Below are 15,301 nucleotides of genomic sequence, written 5' to 3' on the forward strand. Positions count from 1 at the left end.
GTTGCTGCTGTGAGGACCAGATTAACATGACCATACAGCAACTGACATTAGACACAAATTAAAACTATTAGACCACCGGCTGGTTCTGCCCAGAATGGACCGACCAGTAGGGAGTCTTCCCGAGCTTCTCAATGGCCAGCCCACCCCTGTGCCTTAGTTTAGGGGCCATTATTCAGACACTAGTAAGATGCTTGAAGTCTTCTTGAACCTGCGTGGACATTCAGACCTTTCTGTCTTAAATCTTGAAGTCTTTGTCCACATTTGCCACAGAATATCTGAAACCAAGATATTCACTTGTTTAAGTATTTAACTTCAGTCTGTGTGACTTCACTACTTGTAAATCCTCTTAGTGAATTGAAGAATCTGTAGCGTCCCTGATTTTCATATGCTAGACCAGATTTACCTTGTTTTAACATCAATATTCAAACTGTCCATTTCACAACAGTATAGGTTAAAGTACCATGTGCAGCCTGTCCTGATGCACTGTTCACCTAAATGGTTGGTGAATAGTGTAAGATTTGGCTACGATGGCAATAGAAATACATACTTAGTCACAGAGCCTTTAGATTCTCTTCCATTGTCTATAAGTAGAAATGCTGCTGAGGAACAATAATTCAATATTGTTTGAGAAATTAAGAATTTCATCAGATTGTCAAAGATATAAGGGATAAGTCAGCGAGAGGATGGATTCAACCCCAAATGCCCACTGTATTCTGCAACACAACTGTCTGTCTAATGTTAGAGATATTAAAGATGAAAAGAAATGATCTTAGTACTTCCATTTTTATTTCTAACAGTTAGGTCAGATGAGGATTTGGGGGCTGAACAATTTAAGTCAAGTTGATGTTTGATGTCAAATCTTATTCAAAACTGAGAAGAAAGAATCATTGCTGACCATTTTATTCCAAATTTATCCGATTGCTTATATATACTATATATATATATGTGTGTGTGTGTGTGTGTGCGTGTGTTTGTGTGTGTCTGTATTAATTTCACGCAGCAGACTGTATATGAAAGCTGGGTTTTATATTGCTCACAACACAACAAGCAGAAACATTTTAACTTACACGACTTGTTGGATTTTTTTCTAACCATACAAATTCTGATACAAATACAAATAATCTACTAAAAGTCTTAATGTATTTTAACTGCCACAAACAGCGGTATAACTTTTTTCCAGTGCTGCTGTCATCTGTCACCCATGTGACAGATGGTCAGCATGTTTGTTTAGGAGAGAGGGAGAGAGAGAGAGAGAGAGAGAGAGAGAGAGAGAGAGAGAGAGAGAGAGAGAGAGAGAGACAGTCAGGCAAAGAGTGCTGTCCTGTTCTTTTCGATGCCATTCTGGCCTGTATTTGCTGTGTGCCTCTGATCATGTCTCTCTGTGACCTGCTGTTTTGCTTTGGATCCTTCCAATTCAAATTTTGCAGATCCCACAATTTAGTTTGCAGCACTAACTACAGGATTCTCCCCTGCACACAAAATTACTCAGTCTGCACATGCAGCACTCTTTATCATAGGGGATGGGAGGATGGCTAAGTGGGGGGAACAGAATTGGCAGGTTGTCAAAAGGGGTGCATTTTTGGACATTTTGGTCTAGACCCCCCCCCCCCTCATATCACAGACAGGGCTTAACCACTACTCCTCAGCCAGATCGCCATATACCCCATGGTAGTAACACCTCAGCCGACTTTGACTTACTGATATTTTGCCCGTACTTGGAAAGCTTTGTTCTCTGCTTGCCCGCCTGCAAACTAATCTTTGTTCTGTTCTGCTGAGAGTCACCTGCATCACCTTTTGTTTGCCTGCAATACTCTGCCAACTCCCTCAGCCACTCCAAACTCTGGACTCTCAGCATTCTATTGAATTTAGTGTTGAATCTCGTCTGGGACCTAGAGAGTCCCAGTTTGCTAGTAAAACCTCTGTAAGAGTCAGCACAGTCAGCACTATTGCTTTGTATATCAAGACTTTGACTTTTCTATTAAGACCTACCTTCAAAGTTACTCTTAGGCCCAATCCCATTTCACCCCTGGGCCCTACCCCTACCCCTCGTCGATGTAAACAGACGAGACCAAAGTTTTGTTGAGATCTTAAATAAACCAATGCTATTGTTTGCAGTTACTAAAGGGATAAACCTATAATATCCAAATAACATCTATGCTAATGCAGGTGAATCAATGACATTTGAAATTGAAAAGCTTGGATACTCATTATTTCACTTATGAATCTAAAGCACACAGTGTTCTGTGGGCAACCCTGCCAGGATGCTTTGTTATTAGAGGAGCAGTTCAGTTCATTAACATCGCTGCTTTACGTGGGTTCAATCAAGTGCATCGTGTGTGAGGGGGGATGCGACATGAAATTATGTGAAAATACAGGATTATCATGCAAAAAAAGGATTGTTAGCATGCTAACGCTAGCGTGCTTGCGATCTTTTTTTTTAAGGTAGTTGTGAAATAAACCACCCTAATACATTAAAATGATATTAAACTAAGATATTACAATCATTATTGTAATTTTTAAATCCTTATAAATGAAGAGAATCCTACATTTGTGGGTCTCTCTCCCAGCTTGCCGGTGATTCACAAGGCATTCTGGGTACCCCTTAGGTTCGAAGTGAGGGTCGGAAAAATCTCAGTTTGGAGGGCTATAAAGCCCTACACCTTAGCCCTACCCCCCTTCTCAACAGGTATTGAGACAGCCTACCCTACAGGTGAGCAAAACGAAGGGCAAGAGCCAAGGGGTAGGGCCAAGGGGTGAAATGGCATTGGTTCTTTTTGTTCTTGAGCCCAGCTCTACTACACAACATAAAATGTATCTCGTTTTTTTAGAATTTACCCTCTTTAATCACATGTTAATTTATAACTTTCTGTTGTCTTGTTGAGAGCCTGCGGGTATTATGCACTACTTAAAAATGGATCGAACTAGAACATGTGACTAAGAAAGAACTGCACATAAAAATACTTCTCACTTACAGTAAGAATTGCTAATCATGGCTTCCACCCTTGGGTGAAATGTTTGCAGTGTGTTTGCTCAGTGTTGATACGATAGGATGCAGACTGGTGCTCCGTTTGTGCCTCTGGTTCACAGAGTTGGACTGGCCAGCTCTCGTTGCCTGGGTTACCGCATCCCTTGTGGATGGTCAGCTCGCTGTTGCTATGCTAATGAGAGTATATCAAAGCCATGAGCATCGGCAGCTTCCTGTCAAGTGTATGTGTGCGTACGTGCGTGTTACTGTTTTATTTTCGGTCTGACACCACAGGGTCACAGAGAGGCTATAGAGCTTTTAACTTGAAATGTCACGCCAATTAAGAATTTGTGAAATTAAGCTGGAAGTATCAAACTTAGCACTTTATTCATTTGGCCCAGAGCTGCTCCTACTGGGATTTTTTTCTCTCTGTCTTAACGTTGTATCTCCTTTGCCACATCTCCTCTCACCTCCCCTACTGACTCTTCCTTGTTCTCGCTCCTATTTCATTATTTACATCCCCTTCTCTCCATGCATCTTTATTAGGCTCCCTACATCAACCCAAGATAGGAGTCTCTGCGATCACTGTCAATTAGCAGGGGAGCCTCTCGAGGGAAATGGCTTGCTTCTCTTTATTAATATCGCAAAACAACCACACAGCACTCTGATGTATAGAAAGAGGCTTTCTCTTTATTAAAACACACTCAGAGCAGCAGTGCAAACCATACAAGAGAGTGTCATCAGGCAGTGTAAGGTGCATTTGCAGAGATTTAGGTTTTATTTACTGAGAGAAATACAAAAAAAAATGTGGGGGGAAGCAGGAGGGTGCTTTGCTTTGTTCAACACAGGGACAGATATTACATTATCATTTCATCATGGCTTCCTGGCAATATGGCTTTTTCAATCAGCAGATACAGACATTATTTATTCATAGATGCATTTTTAAAAGGCACACAAGATACATCATAGCCAATCTCCACAGAGTTGACACAATCAAATATACATGAATATAATATTAGTGAGAGGTGGGGGGTTGAGGGGTGGGGAGGCAGGTGGATAAATTAAACTTTATTCATATGGAGAAAAAGGAGAGGAAATTTAAAAAAAATGGGGGACTGGAGTGGGGGACATTTATTGAGACACTTTTATTCCTCCTCTTTTTCCACGTCTGTTCCTTTGCAGAGATTTTCATTCTGTTTGGTTAAAGTGGGCTCTGTGTGTGCGTCAGTCTCTGTAAGCGTGAGAGGATCTCTAGTGTTGAGCCCTCATGTGCGTGTGTGGTCTGCCAGTATATCCTCGCTTTAAGGCAAGTGTCTCTTTAATGAGGCTTTGCTGCAAAAGGAGCTCCCTAGGAATCTTGACGTGCTCTGCATTACAAACACACACTCTCCAGCACCACGTAGACCACTAGCACATCCTCTCCTCTCCTCTATCTCACACACACACACACACACACACACACACACACACACACACACACACACACACACACACACACACACACACACACACACACACACACACACACACACTACCATGAAGGTTGATGTGTGTGTGTGTGTGTGTGCCCTGATTTCCTGAACAGAGTGAGAGCTTGTCAATGAGAGGACAACCTTCCCGAAGCAGCGAATCTGTTTCCCCCCCCGCTCAAACTCGCTCTCCCTCTCACACACTTTCTTCCTCCTGCCCTCCCTTCATCTTCCTTCTCCCTCTCCCGCTGCGATACTCTCTGACCTCATGTTTATGTATCTCACTATGTCGAGCTGTTTGTCAGCGCTGCTCTGTCAAAGGTCCCTCCTCCTCCTCCTCCTCCGTTATTCACTCTCCATCTCTGCCTGTTTCCCGCCGCAACGGCCCAGAGATACGCACAGAAACTCCATATAAAGGAGGAGATGGTATTACACACACTCAGACGCCAAAGAACAGGGTGTTGAGTGTGTTGTTAGGCGGCAGCGAGCGCGCGGGGTTAAAAGGGGTGAAAGAATGTGCGAGATGCTACAAATCAAACACAAATCCAGTCAAACAAACTCAAAGTCTGTACACCGAGCGAAGCGGCATTAATGGATGGAAAATGCAGAGTGGTTTGCTCAGTGGCTTTGGCCTCTCACTGCATCAAACCCATGGGCTTTTTGTTGGTTTAGACAATATCATGGCTTAGTGAATGTTATGAAAAGGCTCAAATGACACAAAGTGTGTTTGCTGTGTGGGCAGAAAGGCTCAGTGTCACTGAGAGCAAATTCAGAGCTTCCCGGACAAAGACGCAGATGGCCAGTTTTCACGTATTTGGAGCTCTGATGAACTGTAGCAGTTTCCAGAATTGACCCAAGATGCAATCGGGACAAGTGTGTGGGTGTACGTGTGTGTTTGTGTCTTTGAGTAATGCCACGCTCCATTGTTTTTTCAATGAGAATGAAGTGTTCAAGAGCAGATCAGCTCACAGTAGTGGCCCTGCTGAACTGCTCTTAATGAAAGCTATCAGCCTCTAATGAAAAGTATTGTTCTTGAACACAAGTAAATCAAAATGTGTTTAAAGTGTGCCCTCACAGAAACCACACACACACACACACATCATCAATGAGTATTTGGCCAAGAGGTCTCTGATGGTGACTCAACACCACAGTTACAGGGGCCTAACACCCCCCGAGAAATCAAAATCTCATTTAGACCACAGCCACTGCTCAATATACCCGCTCTGGTATCGACCAGCTCAGTGGAAGTTCGTGTGTGTGTGTGTGTGTGTGTGTGTGTGTGTGTGTGTGTGTGTGTGTGTGTGTGTGTGTGTGTGTGTGTGTGTGTGTGTGAGAAAGAGAGAGAACAGGAAGAGGAGCAGGATGAAGTGAAAAGGCTGTGGAAAAGAGGGAAAAGAAATTGATTTATCTCCCATTGATGATGGTGATTTAACATGAGATATGTGGGACACCTGTTTACAGCCTCGGGCCAATTAGAAAAGTTTATCTCTGTTCACTTGAAAACACAGCTCAATATACACCTGTGTATGTTTGTTTTTGTGTGTGTGTAGCGTGCACATTGATAGTGTCCATCTCACCATGCATCTATTTTACAAAACCTACTTCACGATTACCAAACTAAAAATTAACACACAAAGTCTTGGACATTGGTGCAATGATTTGGGTTTCTGGGTCAATCACACTGCAAAAACATGAAAAACGGATTCATGAGTCCAACTCTCTGAGAAGAAACTGACAAGACACCAAAAATATATATTTTTGAAAGGTTCACTTTTACTCGTAAAGTTTAATTCATGGGTCATAACATTTACTACTCTGTGCCTGTGTAAGAAACTGTCTTGTGATGTGTTATGTGCTCAGATGACGAGAGAATATCCCTGCATGCTGATGTCATCAGGGACAGAACAGAAAGACTGGAGGTGTAAAATAAAGGGAAGTCTAAAGACGCCACTGAGTTGCATTATGGGAACTGAAGGATCCAGTGATTTTCATGTGAGTTTCATGTTGTTCTGCTGCTTCCATTATTTCTTTCAATTTGTCGTACTTAATGGAAGTGACAAAGTAAATGTGCAATATTACTATTCAAGTGCAATATTACATTTACTATAATATTATGTTCAGCATCATATTCCATATTAATTACTGCCACTTTAGTATTTGTTTACTGGCTCATATAAATTATTTTATTTACATTTCTATTGTGGTTTCTATGCTATATTCTAGGCTCCATATACATTTTATATTTTAATTTACACTACTAAGATACTTTATATTTAAATTTTTTAGACTAAATACTCAGTTGTGTTATTCTACTGTATTCACTTGTTTATTGTGTAAGTGTTATCTTGGAGCAAGCTAGCACAAGAATTGTCTCTTGGGATTGAAAAAGTCGATTGTATCTTATCTTAAATCCATCGAGTGTCCCTTCAACAATTCATTCAGCAAAGACGTCTGTAAATGCTATTTTTATTTTGTTATGTTTCTGGCTTGAGAACGAGCATGTTTTTCACTCTTTATTCAGCCTAAGACTTGGGCAGCATGGGAAGGCTAAATCATTACACTGGAGATACATGGTTTCACCTCCCATTGAGTTTGCAAATACACAGTATAAAGTATATGATTTACCTCTTTGTGTATTAATTGGTCATTCAAAACTGGACATATTGAATCAGGCCCAAAAATATCAACTATAATAGATTGTCACCTCCCCCAGGTTAATGAAACCCTGACAGTTCCTCAGTGATAGCTACGGTCTTGTGTAGCGCTGCACATCAACAGTGCCTTAACATGCAGCTAGAAAAGCCAGTTGACTGTCGTTCACTTCAACCAGACCACAAATCAGTTGAGTTCATATCTGATGTATGGCTTTTGATTTGTGAGAAGTACATCTGTTAAAGCTGCACCGCGTGCAAATGCACCTTTCCTATCAGTCAAAGAGAAAATGTTGAAGGGTTTTGACATTTTATGCTTTAAAGGCCCTAAAATTCTGCCATCAAAATGTTTTATGGTGGTAAATGTTTTCTATGTGATTGAAAAAAGTGAGAACTTTGTCCCCGAGGATGATGGCTGAACCTCTTCATCACTCACAACCCCTCTGGGCAGAGAGTGGGACGTTCACTGACACCACTTTTAACAGAATTTCTGTGTAGGGAGTTCAATCAGTTATGTCACGTTGCCATTTGGGGCTGTCAACATGTTAAACTGCCAGGTGCAGATTTAGCAGTGATTTATAAATACATTTTACTCGACTTAATTTCATCACTCCTCAGGCATCGACCTCAACTCTCTGGGCTGTCAGAATTGCTTTTCTATCACAAATGAAGTATTCACGGTCGGCAGGGGAACACGAACGGAGATAGGATTGGCTGGGGCGGGTGGAGGGCTGGTAATGAACGTGGCGCAGACACAAGGTTGGCACAGCAGTCTGCAATCTAATCAGTGCTGCACCTTATTTTCATCTAGACATGGGGGAGAATTAGATATTTAACGGCAGCAGTTTTATCTTCCAATCACGCGGCTTAGGTCTGCACCGTGGACACCTTGTTAAGCTGCTAGATGTGTCCAATCAAACGGCATAGGTGGGATGTCAGCGTGAGTCCACTCATGTGTGTGACTGAGTGTGTATGGGTGCTTTTAGCTGGTTAGCACTCTCCAATCAGCGATGTTTGTGTGTCTGCGAGTGGCCCGTATTGGCGCTTGATGTGTGTAAACCGGCACAAATTGGCAATCAGGTGAGGTTGGCATGGAAGAGGGCCTCTCCTCACCGGGATCCCGACTCCAATTGGCCCCCTCTCTCCTCTCCCATCCTCTCATCCCTCTCTTCCTCTCTCACCGAAGCCATTTTAACTCGACCCTGACAGGTGCTCCTGGCAAAACCCATTACAGTCTCAATTACGCTATGTGTCTCTCTCCTCCTCCTCCTCCTCTTCCGCTCATTTTTATCTCCCGTCTCGGCATCCCTTTCCCTGTTCCCTCCTCTGATGGTCTGGGACTGGTGGGAGCTCTAAGCGGCCGGTGCTGGTGCTTCCCTCCTGACTCTATAACCAGTCTATCAGTGCTCTGCATCTCAGTCCTCCTAATTAGCCTTGGTGGGACCATCACTTTCTCCTTCATTAGGAAAAACAGAGCAGATGTGGGTGAGAGAAAGAGAAGTAATGAAGGGAAAGCAGTCTGGTGCTGAAGGGGAAAATAGCTGCATGTGCTTTGAGGGTTCCACTCCCCGAAGCGAGGCATGAAAACTGTCATGGATTGAAACTGTCTGTTTGGCTCTCGATGCTTTCAGAAATTTACCAATGTTGCTTCCATTGATTCCAATGCAACCTTGATGGTAACTTTGGTACCAAGGTTGCTGCCTGTGTTGATAACAACTGCTTTGTATGTATTTGATCGCAGCAGACACATGGAGCGACAGAGAGGAGTTTATTGTTCAATAAAGGTGTGAGAACTGTCAATGTCACATATATATATTACATGTGTACCGTGGCGAGACGTGCTGGTATCACAGTACCTCGAACTACACACGTCAGCTTCAAAGTCCAGTGTGATCCAATAAACGATGCTGATGATTTTACAGGCTTTCATCTCATGGTCTTCATCCGTGGAGGGAGTTTTTTATAAAGGTTGATTTTGATTGATACAGCTTCTTAAAGGGCTTAAGACCACGAGATGCCTTGATCAGTCAAGGTTTATTTATTATTTGTCAAATAATTTTGAAGTGAATACATGAAGTGTATAAGGAAATTGCAATGATTCACAATAAAAGCCAAATGTTTTTCTCTATCTGCTTCAGAGGTTGACACATTTTTGTAAACTTTGGCAATTCTGTCAGCTGTTCAGAAAAAACATCTGCCTAAGGTTTTAGGGGGTAGTTTTCAAACAACACTTAGGTTTTAGAGGGCATTGTTATTCTGCACCTTAGCTCTTAATGGGTTTAATACAACCAGCCAAGTCTGTGAATATCAGCAACCTGTTTTCTCATATACAACTACCTTACTTGTGACCCAATGCTGAGCAAGTGAGCGCCCTGTAGGAAATGTATTAACAACTTGCAGTTTATTGACAATCCTTGAAACGCGACTCCATTTGTCATAATGCAAGACCAGATCTAGCAAATCAATTTGTAAAAGGACTCATTGGAAAGGTCGGATGTAGCTGGTAGATATGGTGGCGTCGGAGTCACAGTGGGGCCGTCGCAGGGACAGCATAACATGTTTGAACGCACCCTCAGTGGAAATAATTTGATAATTTTAAGGGGGTGTCAGTACCTTCAGCAAAGTGTATCACAGACAGGGTTATAGGAGCTTCAGCCGTACACGAGAATCAAAGGAATGGTTTGACATTTTGGGAAAAATTCTCATTTGCTTTCTAACCAAGAGTTCCTACACTAAACACAGGGACTACAGAGAGTGGTGTTGGCCTTCTTATCTCACACTCAACAGGAAAAAAATGTCTGCCCCTTATGGACAGACAACGATTCCATTAAACTGGGAGCAGACTCTACCATTGCAGTTCATCCCCACCTGGGATCATTCACAGTATGAATTTATGTATGCTCTCATTATACAGCAAAGAGCCTTGGCTAGAATGGCATATATTAATATTATAATACTATCTAACCTAGCTGTGGCTCATTCTTCGTTTCTCTCCCATCACACGTCCACTTCTCCTGCTTTTGCCCTGCTACTTCTTCTTTGTCTTTCTTTCCTCACTAATTCCTCCCACTCTCCTGGCGTCCTTGTCCCCACCACCCTCCCTTCTCCGTCTCCTGCAGGTGTGTGTGTGTGAGAAGTGGGGGACAGAAGGGGGAGGGCTGCGAGGTGTTGAAGGAGACGGGCGAGAGGTACAGGGAGTAGCGAGTGATGAATCTCCCTGCTGTCTGTAACACTCTCCGCTTCGCCGGCTCTTCCCTCGTTTCTGACCCAAATCTAATGCGACAGGGCTCGTTTTCGCCGTCCCCACCCACACACATGTGCACGCACAATCGCACACCTCCTCCCACCTCCCCCTCCCCACTATCGCAAGAGTCGTGCAACACCCCTCTATTTTTAGCTGTTTGTCCTTGAGTTACAATCCCTGAAAATTGCCATGATCCATAAAAGACTGGGTTGGGGTGCTTGAGGGAAAACACACACCCACCCCCGCCAACACCATTTCCCTCCAGCCCGCCCTCACCTCACCACCTCCGAGTGTGTGTGTGAGCAACAAATTGTTTCCCATTTGAAGTCTTTCGCCATTACTGGAGCGAATATTCCTCTCATTAAAGAGGTGAAATGGAGGGAGCGTTAAACGAGAATAATGCCGACAGATCAGGCAGTTTTTTTCCCTGTGCCCCCACCACACACACACACACACATGCACACACTCTCTTCCCCGGCTTCAGAAAGTTATCCACTGTAGCCAATTAGCATGACTGCTCCGTCTAGCATTAGCCCCTCTCTTCCGTATTCAACTCGCGCTCTCATTACCATCTTTTACTCTCTTCCACTCCTGTCCTCCTCCAGCCCCTCCTCTCATTCTCTCTCTTTCTCATTAGGGCTGCGTCGTAACACAGTGAATCATAATAGATGCTCTACACTGTGAAATGGCTTTAGCGTTGTCTCATTTCGCCCCTTGTAGTAGGAGAATGAGCAAACAGACAATCTATTCGGCACAGGCACACATCACCAGCAGACACAATCAGGGCCGTCCATTAATCTGTCGTAAAGCAGCTTTTTGCCAGCCTGAAGAAATCCCTGATATTCATAGTCAGAGAGAAAAAGGGGGCTAATCTATGGGAGCTGCCATGCAAGGCCATGTACTATTCACTGATAATAAATAGATGAACTGGAGGAGGAGAGTTTTGGGGGAGATGTAAAGGATGGAGGAGCGGAAGCGATTGTGGAAGGAAAGGGGGGAATGAGGTGGAAGGCCCAAAGGTAGATGGAGGTGAGAGAGAAGATGGATAGGCGGATATGTGTGTGTGTGTGTGTGTGTGTGTGTGTGTGTGTGTGTGTGTGTGTGTGTGTGTGTGTGTGTGTGTGTGTGTGTGTGTGTGTGTGTGTGTGTGTGTGTGTGTGTGTGTGTTTGGGGGTTTGGGAGGGTGGGTGCATCCGGGAGCGGAGACAGCAGCATCGAGGCGTATTCTAAGCCCTGAATGTAAATATGCGTGAGGGGATTATCACAGAGTGCCAGGCGACGCTTTTGGGGCTTTGTTTCCGTGACACCGTGACGTTGGCTTTGTTTCCCTGACAGCAGACGTGTGTGTGTGTGTGTGTGTGTTTGTGTGTGTGACATCCAGGCATCTGTTTCCTGCTGGAAAAGGTTAATTACATCTCCACTGCCTGACTAGACGTGCCATGCATAATCACACACGCTAATGAGACCTGTGTGTGTGTGTCTTTGTATCTCGATGTGCATTCTGAAAAGGCAGGTCTATAGCAGCTGAATGGATATCTTAACCACTTGTTTCAGCTTTGAAAGTCTATTGTTGCAGGCAAGAAGTAAGAAGAGCACACACACACACACGCTGTCATCCACTCATACAGGTGACAGCTGGAAGCGCACCTCAGTGGCATTTACGGACAGACACTCCACTCCCACCAGGGGACATTAATTGATGAGTCTGTGTGGGTGTGTGTGTGGGTGTGTTTGTTTGTAATTACTTGTCTCACTATGGATGAGACAAAGATGCTACGGCATCAGAGGAGGGACTTCTCACAAAACCTGTTGCTGATTCTGACCCTTGACTCCTATCTTCACACTCCAGCTAAGCTGCTGATTGGACAGCTGCTCGGCTTTAGATCAGGCCCAGCTCAGCGTGAACAGCGAGATGGGCTGCAGCCCTCCATGGGTGACTTTGGAAATTACTCTACACTTTCTCAGTTGGCTGAAGTTTTCACTAAGTTGATCTGACATAAGCAGGGAGGTGAGGAGGTGCAGGGCTCTGCTGTGCTTTGGGTCCTATTCAGCCTTGGTGGAGGCGATGCGGTTCAGGACGAGGAGGGAGAGATGGGGCATGGTGAGCAGGTGTGACTGAGAGGAATAATGGGTTTCTAGAGCCTGTCGCCTCTTCACACTTTATACAGTACATCAGTTATGGCAAGACATGATTTTTTTTTTAAATCACATCAGCAGAAGTTCTCAGTCAGCTGCCAAGGGAAAATTTGAGTGCAGCAGGAATGGGTAATGGGGATGAAATACGAGTCCACAGGCTTTTCATCAATCTGACACATCTTGAGAAATATGGCTTAAGACATCTGTGTCGTTGTTGAGTTGGAGAATTATGAACTTCAAAAACTAATTTAAACCTGAAGCCTGAGTCACAGATTATATTGTGAACAACATCTGATTCAAGGGTTTCAACCACAGCAAAAAAATTCCCAATTAATTCTGAATCTTGAATAAAAGCCTGTGAAGTCTAAATCCCCTTTACAATACCTGTTTACCCGTAAGTAACATCAGACCGAGTCAGTGTCTGTCTGATATTAGGAACACGCCCAGTTCCTGTACTCAGGAACCTGGGCAGCACATTCCAGTTCATCAAAGGATGAAGCCCTGGTGGGAGGTGTGGAGATGGTGGCCGACAGCACATGCAGCTGTCACACCTCTGTCTCCTGATCCCTACAACGTTCCACCTCCTCACCCTTCACTTCCTCCACTTGCTCCTTTCTCTTCTTCCTCCGTTTGCGGCAGAGGTGGTTCAGGCCACAGAAGCAGGCACAGGTGAAGGGCATGGGCTTAGTGACGCACGGCATCCACGTAAACCTGCGCAATGAGAGGGGAGGGAGGGAAAGGAGGAGAGGAGAGGAGAAGAGGGGAGGAGGAGAGGTGTTAAAACATTTACCATCATATGGCAAGCTGCCACTGCTCATGAGAGGTTTTCTCCCAGGAAGTCTTTTGAGCACACTCAGATATCTGGAATCAAAGGAGATATTTAAAAAAAATACTGAGGCAAAGTTACTTTTCTAATAAGAACTTTAAACTGAACTCTGTGATGAAGAGTTTTTCCCTCATTTGGTGAGTCCTTCACAATTCGCCTGTAGCATTTGCCTTAAAAAAAAAAAATAAGATGGAGGAAGTGAGCCAGTAGTTGCCATTTCATGCTGTGCAGTGCTTTCAGTGATGCTTTCAGCAAAAGTTCCTCCCAGTACAATACAGGCATCAGTGTTTAGACCTCACTCTTTTGGATCTCATTCCTGTTGTGGCACACTTATTTTACCAAATAGATTCTACATAAATGAAAACTTGGTATACACAACCCCAACAAAGTTATGACTATAACTGTGTAGCAAGACTCTTGCTGAAACACATTGAATTCTCAATAAAACATGAACCTGAATATATTTAGCGTGAATCTATTTGTAGTTTAAGAAGTGATTCATATACCCAGATTTTCTCTATGGGATAAAAACATCTCATGCGAGCTAGTAAGCTAAAAGGTAGCTATCTAAGGCTACATCCACACTTTTAGTTTTCAAATGCATCACTTTTTCTTTGTTTACACCTGGCATCCACACAACTCTGGAGTTTTCAAGCGCCCAAAAAGACATTTGGAAATGCTGCTGGCCACATTTTAGTTTGAAAAATGTCAGGGTTCCATTTATGTTTGATAGGCAGAAACAGAAACGTGAGACAATTTTAGACATGACCTCCGGAGAATGTCCACAGGAGAGGATTGGGTCCGGACTTTCTCCAGGGTTTGCCCTTCACTCATGAGAAAAACACGAGGAGATTCTCCGATATAAATACATATAAATTACACTGATCCTGTCTTTTTGTTTAAATACCCATGAATCACCCAAAAGGTCTTAAATGTCATCTTTCCATCCTGACATCATCATCAGTGTCTTCTACTTCTATGGCTCCTCTTTTTAATCGTGAAATATTTGTTTTCTTTATGTGTTTTTCAGTTTTGCATCTGTCCTGTGTTAGAAATGTCATCAATACGCCCACTCGCTCACGTTCCTGCTGTTTTCTCACATGGGCTCAATCAGACATTACCCAGAGCTTTAACTAGAAGGCTGGCAGATGTCCGCAGCAACTGACTCAGACATTTGCATCTTCCATCCAAATACCTTAGGGAGATTATCCGGAGTTCACTGTATGTGTTTGTAAGCACTTTTGATGGCAGCAGAGAGAAAACACAGCATCAGCCTCCTTAACTATCAGTGGTGAATGCAACATAAAAATCTAATTACACAAGTTTGCTGATCTTGTCGTCTTTGCTTGCAACATCCTCGTCCAATCAGCTACAATTCACACAAATGTTTATTATATGTGAATTGTCATGTGATCTGCTTTTTTAGATGTGATAATATAGACAGAGGCTATCTGCAACAGAAAAGGCTGTATCTACAGTACAGTCGTTCACTAGGAGGAATTGGTAGGTCTTGATGTTTTTTTGCCAACTTCTTCCACTGAATGTTACTGAGCATAGCGACACTATAGATTTACGTTATTAACATCATTCTAATTCGTCTACAAAAAAAAATGCATCTCTTTGGTTTGGGGGAATGCTGGCTGTAAATGTTGCTATGCCAATGAGCCTCAGTCACCATACAGCAGTAAAGAAACCCGTCAAAGACGTGAATTAGAGGTTGAACAAATTAAATTTCCTTGGGCTCCAACTGCCTGTCACCGAGCATTTTTATGCAGAAAATGAACATTACTTACTTTAGGATCACTGGTGTACTTGTGAAATTAAATTTAAGTTTAAAGACCTAAACTCCAATGAACCAGCTTGGGAACAAGGTCTGTCGGGTGTTTACAGGTCACATTCAACCCTGAAGTCCACATGCCCAGAGACATATTAATCAACCACATGACTTCAGATATTAATCGTGTGAGATTTACCTTTATTTACGTCAATCTCACGCCTACAGCTACCGGT

At 43.3% G+C, this 15,301-nt stretch overlaps 3 long non-coding RNA genes across 3 annotated transcripts in view; 1 reads left to right on the forward strand and 2 right to left on the reverse strand.

The window, feature by feature from the left end:
- Nucleotides 1-3,630: 3,630 nt before the first annotated feature.
- LOC117761625 lies at nucleotides 3,631-6,308 on the reverse strand. The gene is made up of 2 exons (XR_004613860.1): nucleotides 5,516-6,308; nucleotides 3,631-4,496 (listed from the first exon to the last, which is right to left on the reverse strand). It is a non-coding gene; the product is annotated as an uncharacterized LOC117761625 (long non-coding RNA).
- Nucleotides 6,309-6,927: 619 nt separating this feature from the next.
- The window catches only part of LOC117761627, an 11,664-nt gene continuing 3,290 nt past the window's right edge, over nucleotides 6,928-15,301 (forward strand). Inside the window, exons 1-2 of the long non-coding RNA XR_004613862.1 lie at nucleotides 6,928-7,046; nucleotides 11,794-11,799. This is a non-coding gene — a long non-coding RNA (uncharacterized LOC117761627). The remainder of the gene's footprint in view (nucleotides 7,047-11,793; nucleotides 11,800-15,301) is intronic.
- The window catches only part of LOC117761626, a 21,206-nt gene continuing 17,370 nt past the window's right edge, over nucleotides 11,466-15,301 (reverse strand). The window contains exon 3 of the long non-coding RNA XR_004613861.1: nucleotides 11,466-13,176. This is a non-coding gene — a long non-coding RNA (uncharacterized LOC117761626). The remainder of the gene's footprint in view (nucleotides 13,177-15,301) is intronic.

The sequence above is a fragment of the Hippoglossus hippoglossus genome, chromosome 5 (assembly GCF_009819705.1).
Source record: "Hippoglossus hippoglossus isolate fHipHip1 chromosome 5, fHipHip1.pri, whole genome shotgun sequence".
Taxonomy (NCBI): Eukaryota; Metazoa; Chordata; class Actinopteri; order Pleuronectiformes; family Pleuronectidae; genus Hippoglossus; species Hippoglossus hippoglossus.